The sequence below is a fragment of the Pinus tabuliformis genome, chromosome Q, assembly GCF_031772625.1.
Source record: "Pinus tabuliformis cultivar Carrire ecotype Pingquan chromosome Q, CPIR1, whole genome shotgun sequence".
In the NCBI taxonomy this organism is placed as follows: Eukaryota; Viridiplantae; Streptophyta; class Pinopsida; order Pinales; family Pinaceae; genus Pinus; species Pinus tabuliformis.
In genome coordinates, this window is record NC_142296.1 from 1,070,650,170 (window position 1) to 1,070,659,461 (window position 9,292).

A 9,292-nucleotide genomic window follows, 5' to 3' on the forward strand; every position below is an offset into this window, starting at 1 on the left:
GAGCTCATTAATGTCAATCATGAAATATGATACCTATTGATATAGGAGCATAACAGGGGTAACTTTTGAAGGTGAAGTTAGGGCTCTTTTATTTCTATGCTCATTGCCAAAAAGTTGGAATGGTTTAGTTATGGCCATTAGTAACTTTGTCTTTGGATCTAGTACTTTAAAGTTTGATGATGTTGTCGGTGCAATCCTTAGTGAGGAAATGCGACAGAAAAGCTCCGGTGAGACATCAGGTGATGCTTTGACTATAGAGACTAGGGGAAGAAAAATGGAAAGAGGAAAGAGCATTGGATATCGCAGTAAGTCAAGAAAAGGCAGATCCAAGTCCAGAATGGGGATAGTGTGCTGGAAATGAGGGAAGAAATGACACCTAAAGAAACACTGCAAGTCTCAAAAGGGAAAAGAAGGAGACGCGCAACAAGAAAACAATCATGAAGCGAATGTGACCGGTGATGTGTTGCAAGATGCTTTGATTCTTTCTTTAGAAAATACTATTGATGCTTGGGTGGTAGATTCAGGGGCCTCATTCCATGCCACACTTGATAGGAAACATTTTCATGATTATGTTCAAGGAGATTTTGGACAGGCTCAATTAGGTGATGATAAACCCTGTAAAATCATTAGAATGGGTACAACGTTCATAAAACAACAGAATGGAAATCAATGGCTATTGAAGGAGGTAAGGCATGTTCCAGATCTGAAGAAAAATCTTATTTCAACAGGGCAGTTGGGAGGTGAAGGTTGTGTGACTACTTTTATAGATAAAACCTAGAAGGTCACTAAAGGATCCTTGGTAATAGAAAAAGGAGAAAAGGTTGGTACATTGTATTTATGCAATGGTATTTCTAATTTTGTTAATGTTTTAACCTCTACAAGAGAATATACGGCATTGTGGCATCATAGGCTCGGGCACATGAGTGAGAAGGGGATGCAGATTCTTCACTCAAGAAATTTGTTGCTAGGTTTGAAGCATGTTGATTTAAAATTATGTGAGAATTGTGTTTATGGAAAACAGAGAGATTCAGATTCCTCAGAGTTGGGAAAGAAAAGAAGAGCAAAAAATTAGAGCTTGTGCATACAGATGTATGGGGACCTGCTTAGGTATCATCTCTTGGTGGCTCTCGTTATTATGTTACTTTTATTGATGATGCAACCATAAAAACCTGGGTTTATTGTATTCGAAATAAATCTAATGTATTTGATACTTTCAAGAAATGGAAAGCTTTGGTTGAAAATGAGATAGGAAAAAGGTTGAAGTGTCTCAGATCAGACAATGGAGGTGAATATTGCAGCAAAGAGTTTGATAGTTACTATTCAGAGAATGGAATTCACAGAGAGAAGACAGTTCCAGGAACACCACTAAGAATGGTGTGTCAGAAAGGATGAACATGAAAATCATGGAGCGTGCAAGGTGCATGATATTGCATGCAAGATTGCCTTTACAATTTTGGGTAGATGTTGTAGATACTGTTGTTTATCTAATAAACAAAGGGCCTTCAAATTCCTTGGATGGTGGTATTCCAGAGGAGGCATGGACAGGTAAAATGATAAACTACTCATTTTTAAAAACTTTTGGTTATGAAGCCTTTGTCCACATTAATAAGAAAATAGAAAAAAGCTTGAGGCAAAATCAAAGAAATGTACTTTTATTGGATATGGTGTTAATGATTTTGGTTATCGCTTTTATGATTATGAAAAACACAAAATCATTAGGAGCAGAGATGTCATATTCAATGAAAAGGTTTTGTATAAGGACCAGTCGCAGGAAAAGAAACAAGAAAAAGAAAACAGAGAATACGCAGTGCTTGATGAGATCACAGAAAAAGTGATGGTGCCTGAAAATCATAATGATCAACGGCCAGAACAACAACAAGCACCTCAAACACTTGAAAGTGGTGTTAGAATATCTACCCGTATAAGTAGACCCCTTGAACGATACTCTCCTTCATTATATTATGTACTGTTGACTGATTCTGGTGAAGCAGACTGTTATGAAGAAGCAGTGCAGGTAGAAACTAGGAAGAAGTGGGAGCAAGCCATGAAAGAAGAGATGGACTCCTTAGCACATAACCAGACTTGGGACTTAGTCAGGTTGCTTGCAGGTAAAACAACATTGCAGAATAAATGGGTTTACAAGTTGAAGGAAGAAGATGGAGGTATAAAAAGGTATAAAGCTAGACTTGTGGTGAAAGGGTTTGCACAAAAAAAGGGTATAGACTTTGATGAGATATTTTCTCCTGTTGTTAAAATGACTTCAATCAGAACTATTTTAAGTCTAATAGCAGCTGAAGATTTGCATCTTGAGCAGTTAGATGTAAAGATAACCTTTCTCCATGGGGATTTGGAGGAAGAGATATATATGCAGTAGCCACAAGGATATGAGGTAAAAGGGAAGGAGAAACTAGTGTGCAGGTTGAAGAAGAGCTTGTATGGCTTAAACGGGCTCCAAGGCAGTGGTATCTAAAATTTGACAGGTTTATGTTTGAACAAGGTTATACTAAATGTCACTCTGATCATTGTGTTTATCTCAAAAGACAAAAATGGCAGCTATATTATATTGTTATTGTATGTAGATGACATGCTTGTTGCAGGTTCTAACATGCAGGAAGTAAATGTGCTCAAAAGAAAATTTCCGAACTCATTTGCAATGAAGGATTTGGGTGCTGCAAAACAAATCCTTGGTATGAGAATAACTAGAGACAGGAAGAATCACAAATTAACATTGTCTCAAAGTGAGTACATAGAAAAGGTGTTGAAAAGGTTTAATATGCAAAATGAAAAACCAGTTAGTATACCTTTGGCTAGCCATTTAAAACTAAGTAAGGAGGAGTGTCCCAAGACTTAGGAAGAAATGGCTCATATGTCTAAAGTTCCATATGCATCAGCAGTTGGAAGCTTAATGTATGCAATGGTCTGCACAAGGCCTGATATTGCACATGCAGTGGGAGTTGTAAGTAGGTACACAGAACAATCCAGGAAAAGAACATTGGATGGCGGTGAAGTGGATTCTCAGGTATTTGAGAGGTACCACAAATCAAGCATTATGTTTTGGTGGTTCAAACATTGCTCTACAGGGATATGTTGATGCAAATATGGCGGGTGATAGAGATAACAGGAGGAGCACAACAGGGTATATGTTTATTGTAGGTGGAACAATTTTCAGTTGGGTCTCAAAACTGCAAAGTGTTGTTGCACTCTAAACAACGGAAGCAGAGTACGTTGCTGCTACAGAGGCTAGTACAGAAATGATTTGGTTATAAAGGAATCTGGATGAATTGGGTGAGAAGTAGGAGTTGGGCAGGTTATACAGTGACATCTAGAGTGCCATACATCTTGCAAAGAACTCTGCATTTCATTCCAAGACTAAACATATACAATTCAAGTACCATTTCATACGATCAGCGTTGGAAGATGGACAGTTGAAGCTGGAAAAGATACACACTAGCCAAAATCCTGCAGATATGTTAACAAAAGTTATAACCAGGGAGAAACTGAGAGTCTACTCAGTTTCAATTGGTCTTCAAGTATGATGAAGAAGATGAGAAACAACGAGGTCCAAAGTGGAGTCATTTTCTAACAAATGAAGCAATGATGGAGTTTCTATAATCAGTCTCCAAGTGGGAGATTGTTAGGTGTGGAGACTGATTATTTTCTGTATTCAAAGATATCACCTCATTGGACCCCAATTCGTAATGGGTTGGCAAAGTCGCTCATAAAATATATGCTGCAGGGGGGTCCGGGGGGGTGGCTGTGACCTTTGGGAGCTCCCCCCCCTTAGCGAGGGATTGGAGGCAGCGCCCCCGAAGCTAAAAATAGATGTAAAATTGTCTTGTAAAATGTTGTAATTTTGTAGTCAATCTGAGCCATTCATTAGGCGGAGATCTGACGGTAGAAGTATGTTTAATTTAGGGTTTTTTTCGCTAGAAGGCAACCCCTCGCTATATATGAGGGAATTGTATTGCGTTTATGTAGATCTGTATTCTGAGCAAGAAGAGAGAGGAGATTGAGCGAGAGAGAAGAGGGAATTACAACAGATCTGCTGTAGGTTGTATCTCTTCAGTTTGCTAGATAATATAAAAGGAAGGACTGGCTATTTCTCTGTGGACGTAGCCCAAATTGGGTGTATATCTATGTCTCTCTTGTTTCATGCATTTTCTGTGTTTATATTTCTGCAATATTTTATGTGTTCCATTGCTCTGTAATATATAATTTTCTAACAATTGTAAATCATGTTATTACATGTTTATTGTGTTGGCCTAGTGATCTAGTGTGGATTGCATTAAAGCCTGGTTTCTATTGATGAGGGTGAGGTGGTGTAGCCTCGGGATGCCCTAGTTAGTTATTTTGGTTTGAGTCCCACATTCATGTGCTTGGAATATGGCACGGGGGTGATTGGCTGAAGAGAGATTTGGCTAAGCTAATCTATGGCCAGGGGGAACGTGGTAGTCCCATACCAGGTTGGCTTTTGCATTCATTAATAAGAGGTTCTTTCCTTGGTATCTTGTGTGTAAATGTACAGGTTTATATGTGGATTCTATGACTGATGTATCCTTGGTATTTCTATTGTTATTATGCTCGTTATGAATATGTATTATGACAATGATGATGTATGGCTCTCCTCATGTTTTGATTTGTGAATGAATGAACAATGTATCTATGACCTAATAGATGATAATTCAACTAATGATATAAGAGAATAATGCTTTTAGCGATTCTCAGATAAGTATGAGACCCCTATGCTTAGATTTTTTGTTTAAACGTATAGATTACATATTTGTGACATGTTTGACGAAATGTCTGTCATGGCTAGTAGGGGTCCATTCAAGTCCTTGCTCAAGTATTTGCATGTGTATCTTCATTTTGTTGTTATATTTCATTTTTGAAGGTGTCATTAAGTTCTGGGTAGTGAACTGGGCTATGGGCTTGAAAAGTGGCACAAATCCCGAAGATATAGGCACAAAACTGGGAAAAAAAGTCCCCAGACTCACCCATGCCCTTGTTGTGGGAGAATCCAGGGGTTTAATGACCTAAAAATTCAATTGGTCTTAGGGTTTGGTTACCTGAGTGGTTGGGATGGTTCCTGGGAATTCTATTGCTGATGTGGAAGGTCCGTGTGATGTGTTTCATCGGTTCCACTTCCTTAACTAACACATAGGGAGTTGAATCATATCATAGTAACTTCTTGTCACATGTTTACCCCGATTGGCAGATTACTTGGGTAGATGTGGGATGAGGGTGTTATAGAGTGGTATCAGAGCATGGTTCACCTCTCGGACTGGATGGGTGATGTGTTGGTCATGCATCCATGCCGGTTTCATATGTGTTCCCTATGCTTGTAGTCCATGTATGTGTTGCATTTGCATGGTGTTGATCATGGTTGTAGTGATGTCACCATGTGAAGGCTGATGATGGCTTTGTTGGGATGATTTATTCATGAATGCATGTCAGTTGATTTATTCATGAATGCATGTCATCCCATGGTTGTTAGACTTGGTAAAGGTTGAATTCAAATTAATATACATGATTTCTTGATATTTCGAATGTGATACTGACATGTGTGAGGAGTTGCAGGGAAACATGCTTGGTATTAGCTTGACAAGGTAATAGTTGATGTCTTTATATAAATAATAGTTGGGTGATGTGACAATGCATAGTAAGACTCAATTGCAACAAGGAAAACGTAAAATACATGAATTGGGTGAAAAATTCATTGGCTATGTTTGGAAACCGCAATTCCAAAAGAATGGGTTCTTTGCATACATGAAGTATTCTTAACCTTGAATTTATTTGAAATTATGTGGATATGTGTTATATTCATGGACATGTATTTGATAGGTATAACAACTAGTGTCTAGTTATAGCTAGATATGTCAAAGGAATTGGAGTCCCCTGAGACATGGCACAACTGTGTTCAGCTACAAGGCAAGGTGTTGGGAATAACGAGGTAAGCTAACCAATATATTGTTATATTTATTTATGCACTGAAAGTTATGTGTTTATGGCTGTATGATGCAGGGGATTGCATGGAAAAAGAGATTTCCATGAAATCTTAAAGAAGGCTCTGGTTGAGCTTCCACTTGGACGCATTGGAAACCCGTGGGGATGGAGTCATGGTGTTTGTTGTCATTCTTGTGCTTTTAGTATTTTGTGATTTGTTGAGCTTGATTTGTGGTTTTGTTTATGTCTGGTGCAAGGCCTTTCCACTTTGTTGTGGCGTCGTGTTGTTATTGGTTTTCATGGTCATCTTCTTGTTTGTTTCTTATGCTTTCCTTTTAAGTTTTGTGTCTTGGGAATTGGTTGGGAAAGAGGAAAGTTAATGGAGTTTGGGAAGAGTTGAATGAAACCCAACATGTAATGAAGTTATGTGCATGTATAAGGGGAAATGATAGAAAGAGTATGACAATGAGTTGGATTAGTTGGATCCATTGGGGTAAATGGAAAATGGCATGACAGTCATGAGAAAGGTAACAGGGAAGGTGAAGTAAATGGATTTGAGGCGTCAAATGCTTTGGCTATGTTGGGAACGATTGTACTCAATGTTGCGCATGGTGTGCATAGATAAAGGGATTTCTCTTAACCTTGACCTTATGCTATCTGGTAATTATGTTATGATCATGATTATGTTGATGCCTATATATGTATACATGTACGTGTGTATGTATGTCGTTCTCTGACAGGATCATGATTGTTTTATGCTAATATTTATGCATATGTATGTATGTATCCATGCATCTATGTCACTATCTGACAGGGCTGTCAGGGATCATTCATGTGGAAGAATGATTGCTTATGTAAGTGAATGGCATGACAAGGTTCCTGGTCTTATGGGGAATCAAGTGGGGAGAGTAGTGAGGACAAATATACGAGGTTAGTATCATGTGGATATGAATTGATATTGTATGCTTGTATTATGCCTATGTTTATGTTATGACAAGTAACTCTGAGGGATACATCAGCTGAATGAAAGCAGTGAGATCCACGACATGCTAGGATAAGCATGGATGGTAGAGAGACACTAGAAGCAAGGTTGCCTGGTAGAGATAGTGTGTTTTTGGATGTGCAGTACTATTGTTGTGTATATGTTGTATATTCAGTGATTTTATCTATGGTGATGTGCACATGTAATATATGTAGTATTGTGTATATATCATGTTGTGTGCATGTTGTATGTATGGCATATGCAGTGATGGATATAGATAGTGTTATGTACATGTTGGATATGTGGTGTTGTGTACATATTGTACTGAGCGCATGATGGATATGCGATGTTGTGTGCATGTTGTACATGTGGTGCTATGTACATATGGTGTTGTGTGCATGATTATACAAGTGGTGTTATGAGCATGTGGTGTCATGTACATGTTGTACATGTGGTGATGTGTGCAGGTGGTGTTGTGTACATGTGGTGTCATGTACATGTGCATGTGGTGCTGTGTATGTCTGACATTGTCTACATGTTGTAAAGGTGGTACAATGTACATGTGGTGTTGTGTACACATTGTGTAGGTGGTGCGGTATACATGTGATGTTGTGCACACATTGTGCAGGTGGTATTTTGTACATGTGGTACTATGTACATGTTGTACTGTGTACATGTTGTACATATGGTACTGGTGTAGATATGGTATTGTGTGCATGTCGTACATGTTGTGTTGCGGGCATGTTGCACTATGTATGTGCATTGTGTAGTTGTGGTATCGTGACATCTGTACTCGTTGTGTTGTACTTTGTGTAGTACATGTATTGTGTTTTGTTGTATGTCAAGTGTAGGTACATGTATTGTGTTTTGTTGTATGTCAAGTGTAGGTACATGTATTGTGTGGTGTCACACGTTGTGTGTGGATATATGTGTTGTGATGTACAATGTGTATGTGTACTTGATTGAAGAAAAGAAAAAGGCATTGGGTGTTTGTTGGGTGTGGCAATCGATCCGGTTTGTGTATAGAACGAACAAAGGCATAAGTAAGGATCAAAGAAGGATAAGTATCAATATTTTATTTCAGCTTCATTATGCATATGATCTATGATTCTGACTTGTGATGGTTACATGTGATTTACGATTATGATTTACGATGATTTCATGCGATTCATGATTTTAATTTATGATGGTTGAGTTTGAGCTAACCAGATGTGATATGTTTATTCACGATGGTTTTATCAAACAATCAATTTGACTTGTTGGGACAGGAAGTAAACATGATTGCAAGTATACCTTATTGACGAGCTACCAATGAGGTATGATGTGAATTTATTTTTATTCTAATGGAAGTTATGTGCTTGGTACAGGAAGCACGGATATGCCTGGTTGGGTGGTTGAAAATGACTACAAGAATTAGCAGCGTCAGTGAAAGGAATTGGAACATGCAACAGTATGTTGGTAAAGCACTTCAGGAGCAGGGTCATTGTGGACACTGGTACCCAATAGTGTCCATTGATTTCCATGAGCATGTTATGATCGATATGATGGTTTTGAGGCAGGTATATGCCTTGGTTGTTTGACCTTCCAATGTGAGGAAGCATTTCCAAGGGATGGATTGCCCAGGATAGGGGATGTCAGGGAACTTGGAAGGTGAGTGACTGCCTAGAAGGGGGCAACCAAATTGCCCGAGGGACTGTGTAGTAGATAAGGGAAGGTCGAGGATATATTTGTTTTGGTCATGAGCATTTCCAAATGGAATTAGATGCACATTGGGAGTGTGCCCTGAAGCAATGAGCCGGTAACTGTTCACTGAGAGGACAAGTGGTGCAGGATTATAACGCTGGACATTGGATGCAAATTTGACCTTGTAGTGGATTCTGGACTTCTTGGGAAGGAGGTGAATCCTAGTATTACTTTGAGGGTGGAGGTGTGAGCCTCTGGATTCCCTTGTTGTGGATGCAGGCATCATATCCTTTTATTTGTTGGTTGAGAAAATGTGCATATGTGTATATGTGTGTATTATTGTAAATATTGTATCGAGCTGGATTTATAAAGCTCCATAGACAATATGATTATTTGTTGGGTGAAGCAAATGTGTATGTGTGTATATGTGGTTATTGTAAATACCATAATGAGTTGTGTTATAAAGCTCTGGCAATAAACGGTATTTTTGTCATGTTTTAGCAGATGGTCATTGTAAATATTGCAATGAGCTATGTTATAAAGCTCCATGGGCAATATGTTTTGTTTTTAGCGGTCTTGTTGGTTATAGATGTCATTGAACACCGAGGATGGTGTTCCCCCAAGGGGGGGGATTATGTAACAACCCTTGTTAAAAAAAATCCATGTAAAAAATATAAGACCACG